The sequence below is a fragment of the Chiloscyllium plagiosum genome, unplaced genomic scaffold, assembly GCF_037043375.1.
Source record: "Chiloscyllium plagiosum isolate Xiang-an unplaced genomic scaffold, Cpla_swu_hap1 HiC_scaffold_28, whole genome shotgun sequence".
Taxonomy (NCBI): domain Eukaryota; kingdom Metazoa; phylum Chordata; class Chondrichthyes; order Orectolobiformes; family Hemiscylliidae; genus Chiloscyllium; species Chiloscyllium plagiosum.
Genome location: NW_028270166.1, coordinates 29,707,245 through 29,719,452, shown reverse-complemented (window position 1 = coordinate 29,719,452; position 12,208 = coordinate 29,707,245). Strand labels below are relative to the sequence as shown.

The window sequence follows — 12,208 nt, the reverse complement described above, 5'->3', positions numbered from 1 at the left end:
AGGGCTTATACCCGAAACGTCGATTCTCCTGCTCCTTGGATGCTGCCTGACCTGCTGCACTTTTCCAGCAACACATTTTTCAGCTCTGATCTCCAGTATCTGCAGTCCTCACTTTCTCCTTCTTTACATATGCAGATTGCGCTCCAATGACTTCATTGAGACTTGAATGTCATTTGAAGTGGAGGCCTGTCTGGGTAATTTCTCTGCCAGGTCAACCTGACGACGAGTGGTGATGGGACAATAAATGTCCCCAGAAATGAGGAGGTCATTTATTTTGCATTGTTTCTTTGGTAAATGGTTGTGCTCCTTCAGCTAACAGAGTGCTGTTAAGGGACATTTCTTCAGGACTCTGACTCTGACCTTCCTTCCAATACCATTGCTACCAAATGTAACTTCCTTTTGCATTCAAGACTGCCTGTGTCTATGCTGATGAGATCCAGCAGTTAAGATTTCTCAAGTGGAGTGCCTGGCTTTTTGCCCCTTCCCACATGACTCTGATCCCCAGCTAAAATCACAGCAATACAACATTCATCCAATTATAACAGCTCGCCAGTAGTTTGGAATGAGATCTGAATCAGCAGTGCTGTTGCACACCCTAATAATGTAACAGGCCGTATTCAGCTTCCACAATTGCTTCAACCAGATCAGGAAATTTGGCTCATTCTGTGCTTCCTTTTTGGAAATCACCAAAAGGCCGTCAGTGCACACATTTAAACATTGCGATGGTAATACTTGTTGATCAGATGGTCTGATGGACCAATGGTGTTTTGATTATCAGGCTTATCTGTAAGAGAATAAAGTGGTACATGGGGAGTGCATACCCCCAGTTAAACATGTTGCTCCAGTCCAGCCATTCCAGACTAAGTTAGATAAAATACCACAGCTGACTGTTTTCTTTCCACTTGCTGGACCAGATGTACAGATTTAATATGGTCAATTTTTAAATGAATAAATCTTACTGGGACATGAACAAATAAACAGAACAGTAACATCCCAATATTTTATCATTTAATAGCATCCTTTGGCACGTTGAAAGGAAATGAACTCAAAATAGGAATGGTACTACTAACTGTGGGCTTCCTGCTATACTCCCAATATCACATACAGCAGTAGTGTGACAGAAACACTCGAAATTAGGCCAGGACCCAGTTGTACTTGGTCCAGGCTTTCTCTAACATTTCTGGGTTCAACAGTGGAGGCTCGCTGGAGGCACATACTGTGCATGACAATTCAAGAATTTCTAATCATCTAACAACAGAAAGTTATCTACCTTCTGTGTAAAGTTCCTGCGCCTTTTCTGTCTTTCACTCCAAGAACACTTTTGACAATAACACAAACACCACTCACATTCATATATTGGCAACTCTTTACTTTCATATGGATTTGGTATCAGCTGATTGAAAACCCAGCAGTGCACTACGCTCTTACCCAATGTTGCTACTCAAGGAGGAATAACTCCATACAGGCAAGGCATTTCCTGAGAGAGGAGGGTGTTTGAGTAAAAGGAGGGGAAAGAAAACAGCACGCAAGCCAATCTGTATCATTCTCACCAACATAATGACTGCAAGGGAGAAGTGGGTTGAGTGGAGGGCGTTAGAAGATTCAGTTGACAAGAAGGAAGCGGGCCAATAACTAAATTGAAAGTAAGGAGAAGGGTGTATTGTGCCAATTTTCCACAATCGACCTAAGTCACAGTGACCCCATCTCTAAAATATGAGGAGTTGAACATGCCAAAGTGTCCTTCAACTGGGAAAATAAGAACGTGGATGTTGGAGACACTCGATACACTTGTTGTACCATTCGTTCACTTTAATTTAAAGAGGAAAAAGCATTAAAGCAAATGATTTCATCTTCATTGTATACAATTGTATTTGCTTGATGTTTGATAGGATAGGGCACCAGGGGCAGAATTTTATCATGCCTCTGATGATGGCCTGGGAACTGGGAGGGTTGGTAAAATGGTGATGCAGGACCTTGGAGGGGACCTCAACATCTTCTCGCTGTGAAATCCTGCCAGCTATTGGAACTTCAGCACCACATGGCCACCAACATTGGCAATTAAGTGCCTAATTAAGGACAATTCTCTCCCTAACAGCTTTCCTCCACTTTGTCTCCATGGCCAACAGAGGTGGCCTCTGCTGTTTAAAGGGGTACCCACTAAAGCCTGGTCTGAGCTTGCAGGGGAAAAAGAAAATAATGCTTGTGGTAGCCTGGTCACAGAAGCTCCCTCTTCTTCATCTGGGAGTTTCAGAGTGGCCATTTCTAATGGTGGAGTTGCTAATTGGGCCAGCAGTTATGGGACATAGGATACAATGCTCAGTGGGAATGCAATCCCAGTCTCCTGGGGTCATAGTTTAAGGAGTCACCCATTTAAGACAGAGATAAGGAAGCATTCGTTCTCTCAGAGTCCTGTCACCGAGTCATAGCGTCATACAGGATGGAAGCAAACTCTTCAGTCCAATCACTCCATGCCGAACATAATCCTAAACTGAACTACTCCCACTACCGAACTGCTCCTGGCCCAGATCCCTCCAATCCCTTCCTTTTCACGTACTTATCTAAGTGTCTCTTAAGCATTATTAATATGCCCACATCTACATGTGAATCCCCCTCGGTGTAAAAAATTGATCCCTCATGCCTTTTTTAAATTTCTCACGTTTCACCTTAAAAATGTGCCCCTAACCTTGAAATTCCTCATCTTAGGGTAAAGACACCTACCATTAACCCTATCTATACCCCTCATGATCCTGAGGGTTGAGTGTCTCGCAATTCCTTCTCTCAAAAGGCAGTGAATGCAGAATCTTTAAAGATATTGAAGGCAGAGGTAGATAGGATTTTGATTATTGAGGGATGAGGATTAAATCGTGGATATGCAGGATTTAGAGTTGAGGTTGAAAATCAGATCAGCTATGATTTTACTGAATAATGAAGCAGACATGAAGGGCCATTGCTCCTTATTTGTATGTTCTTAATTGGCTGCTCCTGGTAAAACACATGCTAACCCATGGAGTGGGGGTCAGCTTCCCCTTTCAGTCCTGGCCTCTTCCCTGTTAGAAAGGTTCATCGTTGGGTGTCAGTATCACAGAAAGAAAAACTAAATCATGGAGTGAAACACTCCAGAACCATCAGGAAATCCAGTTTAACAAAATGGAATTAAACTCATTCAGTTGCCTTGAAGCAGTGACCTTGGTCACTGGCCTTATTCACGCTGGCTTTCAATTATATGCCTTTTGAGTTGTGAACCTTTCTGCTGACGTTCAGTAATTTTTCTGCATTTTGTAGATTGGCAGGTATGACTATGTATAGGGATTTAGGGAACTTTATACACAACTTTCCCTTAAGAGATGAAATAAGCACGCTGGAATGTATGATAAAAGACAGATTCCACCTGGACTCTCACCTTTACTTGTTCCAGGCTTTTCATATTCTTAAACAGTGACCAGTATCAAAAATAAGCAGCCAGAAGATTTCAGTATCTGATTGAATATTAAATTCAGACTAGCATTGGTAAGCGCTTGTTACGATTACATATGGGGGAAAGAAAATGAACCAGTCTATTTGAAGTGCCAAGCACTCAGTGCAACAATGTTTATTGTACAATAAAGCATTGACGTGCTGCTCACCTCATAAAGGAGAGGGCACGAGTGAACACTAATCAGGCAAACTGACACACAGAACTCAGAAACAGGCTCAAGCGCTTTTCATTACCCATAAATGTCACATTGTACACAGGTCTCATACAAACCACATCTACAAAACACTTGTTGATATCTTCTGCCACTCCAGCACTCTAACACTGCAAGTGGATAGGGTACTGACACAGAAGTGTACCAGCTGAAATAACAGTTACAGCATCCTGGAGTTGGAACACAAGACATTGCTTCAGCTGCGCTGCAGGCTATCAACTATGAGGACAGGCAGTCACTGGATTTCTCTTGTGTCTAGAACTGGGAGCAGAATTTACTGCGTGTGGCTGCATGGCTTTGTGCGACATCCAAGTAAAAAGCAAAATTAGCTACAAGGCAGTGCTATTTTTCTTTGATCATCTACTGTAAAAGATGATGAGGACTCAAAGCAATTTGTACACTAAAGGCAATACTTAAAAATAAAAAAAAGTAACTTGCATATTGCATTAGCTGTGAAATGTTCTGGACTGGAAAAGACAGTCTTCTAAAGTGCAGTCATTACTAATAAAAATAAACACAGAAGGATATGGGGACTCAAAAATACAATTTTGCTTTAGAAGTGGGTCAAAAATATTGCATAAATATATATGACGTCATCAATTAGCGTAACAAGTACAAAGCAAGTGCAATTCAACATCAAAAATGGAGAAGAACAGAGAGTACAATAGACAGCTGATGGAGATCATCATGATTATGAGTGGTATTGCTAAGATCAATTGAGAGAAACCTTCCAATGGTTGATGAATCAGAAATTAGACGACAAAACCCAACAGCAAAACAGCAAGCAAAATTATCTAGATACAAAGGAGGTGAACACACACAATGTCCTATTAGAAACATTACTGGATACTGAATTCATAACGACTTTTAGTAAGGAAGTGGATAAATATTTGAAAAAGTGAAATCCATTAAAGAGTTCGAATGAAAGGTGAAGTGCAATTATTTCAAAGCTGGTACAGGCTTGGTAGGCATAATAGCTTTCTTCTGCTTTGTAAAGTTCAATGATTCACTAACTGGAAATTAAGAAAGGTGTATTTTAACACTGATCTGTATATTGCAACCATACCAAACTGGATCAGTGTAACTATTGAGTACAAACGCTTTGATAATTTGGGTTTCCATGTCTCATCACTCCCTCCAGTCCATATCTCTACCACTCTCATTACTACCATGCTCACAGTCGGATTTTAAATAAATATAATTTGGCTATTGGAAGGCAAGGGTGGTTCAGTGGTTAGCACTGCTGCCTCACACTGCCAGGAACCTGGGTTTGATTCCAGCCTTGGGTGACTGTCTGTGTGGACTTTGTACGTTCATCCCATGCCTGTGTGGGTTTCCTCCGGGTGCTCTGGTTTCCTCCCACAGTCCAAAGATGTGTGGATTAGGTGAATTAGCCATTCTAAATTGCCCATTGTGTTCAGGGATGTGTAGGTTAGGTGCGTTAGTCAAGGATAAATGTAGAGTAATAGGGAATGGGTTTGGTCTTCGCAGGGTCAGTGTGGACTTGTTGGGCCAAAGGGCCTGTTTCCACACTCTAGGGATTCTAATTCTAGTTATTGAACATGCTTCACTTACCCCTCAGCATTTACATGGGTTCAAAAGGTATTGGCTGCTTACAAAATCACAATTTCAAGAAATGCAAGTCTCAAACTCCTTCCCACTATTCTAGAATGTTAATTTCTCTCCCCTGTGCACTTTTGGAATGAAAAGGTGTGTAGCCTTCAGGGTGGTTTTAAGATGTATGCTATGCAGGATCAGCAACTTGCTCTCTCTTGGCTGTCTTGTTTTTTATTCCCTTTCAAAAAAAATCTCCTGAAGGAATTGGCCATGATTGCTCATAGGTAAAGGGCTTGTGGGAATTCAAGCTCCATTCTAGGACTTGAGCATATAAATTCAGTGGAGGAATGCTGCACTGTCAGAGATGAATAATGAGATATAAGTCCATTAACATATGAGCATTTGGCCCATTACCTCCACTCCACCATTCAATGGAATCATAGTCATCTCATAACCCATAATTCCACTTTCCTGCCTTTACCTCTCAATTTTCTTACTAATTAAGTATCTGTAATATATAAAACCATCTGTCCTCATAGGGAAGTAATATATATCAGTGATTCTCAACCATATTTTGGCCACAGCTTTCCTAGGAGGTCTTCTCAGGTTCCAGAGCCCCCCTTTTAAATAGGAATGCAACATGAACAGATGGACAGAAAATCCGGTGCAATCTGATTCGCGACTGACTCTGAAGTGAGGCTGTGTGGGAGGAGCTTAAGAAATTAATTTACCAGGTGTGTTTGAAAGATATTATAATTAGGAGGGAAACTATTGACTCCAATACAGGTTGTTGCTTGAGTATTTCATCAGTTCAGTTACCAGGACCCCCATAAACCCTTAGGGCTCCCCTTCTCATAGTTTTCAGTCTGTGGCTCTCTTCATATGTGCCATGGTGCCTAAGGGGATCATATGGTGGCCCTGTTTAGAATGGCTGATGTATACCACTTCAAAACACAGAAAACAAATTTGGGAGCCATCTTTTTTGTCCTGGCCAATGACATTCCGTCTAAAAAATTATTGGTCCATTTGCACGCTGCAATTCATGTGATCTTGTGTGTAAATTGGCTGCCACATTTCCTATAACAATAAGTTCTGAGGTCAATAAAGATGCTACATAAATGCAAATACTTTCTTCCCTTTTCACCTGAAGTTGTATAGGACATTGGTGAGGCTTCTTCTGGAGTATTGTGTGCAGTTCTGGTCACCCCGTTGTAAGAAGGATATTATTAAATTGGACAGGGTTCAGTTAAGATTTATCAGGATGTTACCAGGAATGGAAGGGTTGAATTATAAAAATAGACTGGAAAGGCTGTGATCTTTTTCACTGGAGCATAAGAGACTGAAGATAGACGTTTATAAAATCATGAGGGGCATAGATAAGGTGAATAGTAAGGGTCTTTTCCATAGGGTGGGGAGTCAAACCTTGGGGGCATATTTTTACAGTGAGAGAAGAAAGTTTTCCAAAGTACATGAGGGGAGAACCTTTAACATAGAGTGTGGGTCTTGTATGGAATGAACTGCCAGAGGAAGTGATGGATGCAGGTACAGTTACAATGTTTAAAAGACATTTGAATAGGAAAGGTTTGAAGAATACAGGCCAAATACAGACAGGTGGGACTAGTTGAGTTTGGAAACATGATTGCCTTAGAGTGAAATTTAAACAATCCTTGGATAAGGATGTGGATGATGATGGGATATTATGGGGGGATGGGCTTAGATTAGTTCACAGGTCAGCACAACATCGAGGGCCAAAGGGCCTGTTGTGTGCTGTATTGTTCTATGTTCTATAACTGATTGGACCAAAAGGTCTGTTCTTATGCTGTGTGACTCTATGACTTGCTGTTGTACACCCTGAAACGAGATCAGAGGTAATGCCCATATACCCTCCTCAGTCAACTCACTGAAGGGGTTGGTCAGGGTTTGGGCAGTGCAGGGTTTTTGCTCCATTGAGTTTGCATGGGGAAAGTAAGCTGCCAAAAATTCCTTGGACCAGGACAATAGGGTAGGAAATTACTGTTATCCCAGTCCCCACAGTCAATAAACCTGTTTACTGAACAGTTAAAATTAGGATTAAATCCACCTATAAATTAGGATTAAAGTGATCGAACAAACTGCAAGGCTCGAGTTTACAGAACATAGCCTGAATTTGTAAAGTGCTAGAAAGGGCAGATTAAGTGATTTAGATAAGTGCAGTTTAACAAGATGGAAACATCTGTTTGAAACCATTTGAAGGCATGATTTTGCCAAAAACAACCAGGGCTTTTAAGTCAGTACTCAACCTTTGTAATTGACATTTCTGGAAATAGCAAATAGTTACCACTAGATGGTGTAAACAATTTGCACCAGTAACTATAAGATCAGGTAAGAAAAATCCCCCCAAAAAACAGGGTCAAACTATTGCCTTCTCCAACTGATCTCAACAAAATGGCATTAACAACACCAAACACATTTTTGTCCCCTTTGAATTTTCAGTAATCCATTGACCATGGAAGGAACCAATAGCTAAATAAGAACTTCAAAGTAAACTTATCAGAATTTCTTGACAATACGATTTTTGTATAAAAGCAAAATACTGCAGATCCTGAAAATATGAAATAAAAATAGAAATTGCTGGAGAATTCAGCAGGTGTATCAGTATCTGTGAAAGAGAGAAACCGCGTGAACAATTCAAGTCCAATAATGACCCCTCTTCGGAACTGAACTGAGCTGTCTACATGTGCAATCACAGACCAAATTAAACGGAGAAATAACTTTACAATATTTGTACTGTCCAAGCTCTTCATCGACCATTTTAAAGATCTGAGTCATTTCTCCAGCAGACAAAGAAATCAGCTCCCACAACATTCTTGCCAATGTTCTCTGAGCCCTCGCCACAACATCAATGTCCTCCTAAAAGACACTGAATTAACTGACATGGCATCACCAGTTCTGTTTTGCTGGGCCACAATTGCCATTGGCTGTCTTCAGTGCAACCTGAATGGTGTTTCCCCAGAGAAAGGGCATATAATAGAACATCTCCCCGCAAGCACAGGAAGTCTAGCCTGATGGTTCACTGCCCACCCAGATGATGCAATGGTGGGGCATCGAATTTGCAGCACAGAGGTCCAGACTATGAATTATTCAATTACTCAGCAAAGAAGAAACCTGAAGCCACAAAGATAGGGTTTCATTCTTTTTTGTGTTCTTGTATGGGGTGTGGACTGGGTCGGCAAGGCTGGCATTTGTTGCCCATCCCTAGCTGTCCTTGACCCAATTGGCTCCCTTGGCAATTTTAGAAGGCAATTAAGAGTCAATCACTTTGCCGTAGGTGTGGAGTCACATTACGCCAGACCAGGTAAGGGCAGCAGATTTTCTTCCCCAATATAATATTAGTGAATCAGATAGGTTTAAGAAAAAACACCAGCTGGCAATGGTTACACAGTCACCACTAAATTAGCATTTAACTCCAGACTTTAGTGAATTAAAATTTCAGCCTCTACCATGGAGGGTTCAAACACATGTCACCAGAAAATCAGCACACAGACTGGATTACAATCTGATGACATCAGGCACTAAAACTATAAGTGAAGCCCTTCTTTTAAGAACTTCTGTTATGGCAGACTGTCAGGTCCTCTGGTCGTGATGAGTTCTTGGATTGGTCAGACAGTATTGCTAACTCCTCACAAAGATGGCAGAAGACGTGACTTTCCCTCATGAAGGAGTAATGACAGTGCCTCTGGAATGGCTGCATGCCAGGAAGATGGAGCAGATACTGCAAAAATTGGCAAGCTCTCCATGTTGCACTTGGACTTGGAGCTAAGCTCCTTGATACTTCTTGACAATGACAAGAGGCTGCCTGGCATGCCAGCCAACATACCTGGCATCTTGATATGAATATCCAGTGCTCTCCTGCCTGCTGCTCCATTAAGGTCCTCATCTGAGTTTGTTGTATATGAAACCATCTTTTATCTTGCCCTCTGATGAGCTGGCAAGTTAACTAACTTTGCCTCTGGCTTGGCTGCAGCCTCGAGATGTCTGCATGACACAACACAAGCTGGTTCTAATGCTATACTTGTTGGCAAGATGAGCAGTGTCCTTTTCACAACCAATTGCTGCAAGTGTCAGCTCAAGAGACGGAGTCTCTCCATTCATGCTGCTATTCTCTCTCTCTCTCTCTCTCTCTCGCTCGGTCTCTCTCTCTTCCTCTTGGACACGGCAGGCAGCTCTCCGGTAACTAAAAATAGGAAATCAGAAAAATGAACTTGGTACAGAGGTTCCTTGTTATCTCATTCACAGCTTGCTCATCATGCCAGATAGCAGGGCAGAGGTGTCTGTGAGTTGAAAAGGGATATTTCTCGATGCTCCTAGTGACATCAGGTCAGAGAGAGAGAGAGATATGAGCTCTGTTGCTTTCTGAATCTTGGGCTGACCACACTCTCTTCCTTCAGACTCAGGGGATGTGGACATCCTTGTTTCCCTCTGATTCCCTTTGAATATGTGCCATCACATCTTGTAAGAGGGAAGGAAAACAGCCAGTGGTCGTGGGTACTTTGTTTAGATGAACTGTTTGCTTGCTTGCTGAATAGCCGGAGATATATGGAACCAGAGGAGGTGGTGATGAGGCTGACAAACGTTGGTCAGTTTAGGAGAATGAAGTGCAGTAACCAGATATTAGATATGAGCTCTGAGTGACAGGGAATAATGTTGGGTGAGCAATGGAGATGTGTGGCATTGAGACGTGTGAGAGAGATTGGTGTGAGGAGTTGGATATCTTGTATAGCTGCATTCACTGATCCTGACCACCCATGTGAGATCCTGATTTACACATGGCAGAGCAACATAGCCCTTGGGTCCTGATTCCAGGAAATGATTTCCCCAAATCTCTGCTCAGACAAATCCCTTCTCTGGTTGACTCTTGAGGGTCTCCCCATCCCCCAGAGAACCGCAGCATCACTCCGCTTACCCTAAAACCTCCAGAACTTATCCATCATGCTGGAACCCTCTCTGTTCCCTGCTTTTCAATATCCTCTTGCCTACAGCTCACTAATATTATTCAGTACAGCTTCCCTTTAATGTTTGCTGCCATCGTGTACACAGGCAGACAGCAAAGTGAAGAAAGAAAAGGCAGGGTGTGACCCACTTGGCCACACACTACAATTATGTGCTTGAGGAGGGAACATACCAAATCTAGATTATTATTTTACCTGATGGAGGCAGGTAGTAAATTGTGTAGCAACCTCTCAAAAAAAAACCCCCAGATATTTGAATGTCTAACCTAGAGTGCCCATACCTGTTCAGAATAATCTAACAGTGTTCATACCAGCAAGAGAAAGGGAGAGAGAGAGAGATAGAGAGAGAGAGAGAAAGAGGAGGGAGAGACATAAACCAGTTTCAGTTTATAATCGAGAACCCCAGAGTCTTTCCTAACAACTGCTAACACTGACCTTTTCCTATGTGGATGGTTAATAGTCATCATCACTTTCACTAATGGACCAGTCTGGTATACAGTTGCCACCTTTAAAATCCATCTAATTCATTTAGTTGACCATCCATTTAGTATTCAGGACTGAAGAAGTTATTAACCTACTGAAATTTTCCCTTTTTCTTTTCATTCTCTGCTTTTTAAAAAGCATTTTACAGATATGAATGTCATAATCACTGCTTGCTTTGTATGTTAAAGTTTTCAACACAGTTACATATGTGTTAACTTCTCCTAACAGTAGTTCCTTATGAAGTATGTAAGTCAGAATGAACAGAATGGTATATTTTGCTAGACTTACATTCTACATATATTTATAAGCACAAACATTGAGGTGTACAACAATGCACACACAAATGACCATTTAAGATGCTTGTGGGTAGTGTGCAGAATACAGATACCTATATAACAGGTAGCCCCACAACACGTATAATAGGCATTGTAATTAATACCAAATTCAGAGCAGATAACTATGAAATTAAAATAATAACAATACTGATAGAATAAGCAAAAGGTACATGAATTACTATTATATGAAATAGATACCCATGTAAAATGTTCTGGGGTAAGTATATACATGTAACAAATACAATTCTATTTACATTTCTCAATGATAAATGATAATTTTAAAGGCATTTAAACAACTGGTATGGGGCAGGAGTATCTTTCCAGCTGCACACCGCTGTTGTGCTAAAGAGAAGATAGAATATTTTATATTTTATCTTGAGTAAAGCAGGGTGTAAGTTGAAATGTTATAACTATCTAATTAGCATCGCATTGCTGCTAATTGCAAAATGGGAATTAATACACAGACAAAGACCAGAGGTATTCAGAAAAGGCTTTCAAACTGAGGTAAAACAGGATACAAAGTTATATTTTCTGGATTGTCACCTCAATTTTTAATGAAAATAATGGAGTTGAGTTTCTGTACCAAAAAAGGTTCTTTTGACCACTGTCTTGGGACAGACAAGGCATGGAAACCATGAAAAGAATACTGTCATTGAGATTTTCCAGGGTTTTCTCAATTTCTCTTTGATCAACGTTGCTGGGAAGTCAGGTGGGAATCTGAGCATTTATCTTGAACAAAGACCAGAGAGATCTATGAATTAGATAGCCTATGTGTTCCTGATGAAGAGCTCATTCCTGAAACGTCGACTCTCCTGCTCCTCGGATGCTGCCTGACCTGCTGTGTTTTTCCAGCACCACACTCTCAGTCCATGTGTATCTCAATATGTGAACACTAATGCACAATTAATCCTGCACTTGTGGGATACTTTGCTACTGTTGTGATACAAAATTTAATTCTTTATAAAGCCAGTGCTACGTCCATTAGGCACTGCAATTAACTTCAATACCCATTTCAGTGAAGAACAGATAATGCATCAATCATGAATATAGAAGCCTCATTAATGTCAATCCATAAATAAGACTGCAATAGAAATGCATTTTCATTGTGCAATAGATCTCATTGTTGATACTATGAGCTGACCTATATGTACCTTTCCAC

At 41.0% G+C, this 12,208-nt stretch overlaps 1 protein-coding gene across 3 annotated transcripts in view; it reads right to left on the bottom strand.

Annotated features, from left to right (window-relative positions):
• nrtn (neurturin) overlaps positions 1–12,208 on the bottom strand; it is a 140,552-nt gene that overhangs the window by 5,889 nt on the left and 122,455 nt on the right. The gene's annotated exons all lie outside the window — the stretch shown is intronic.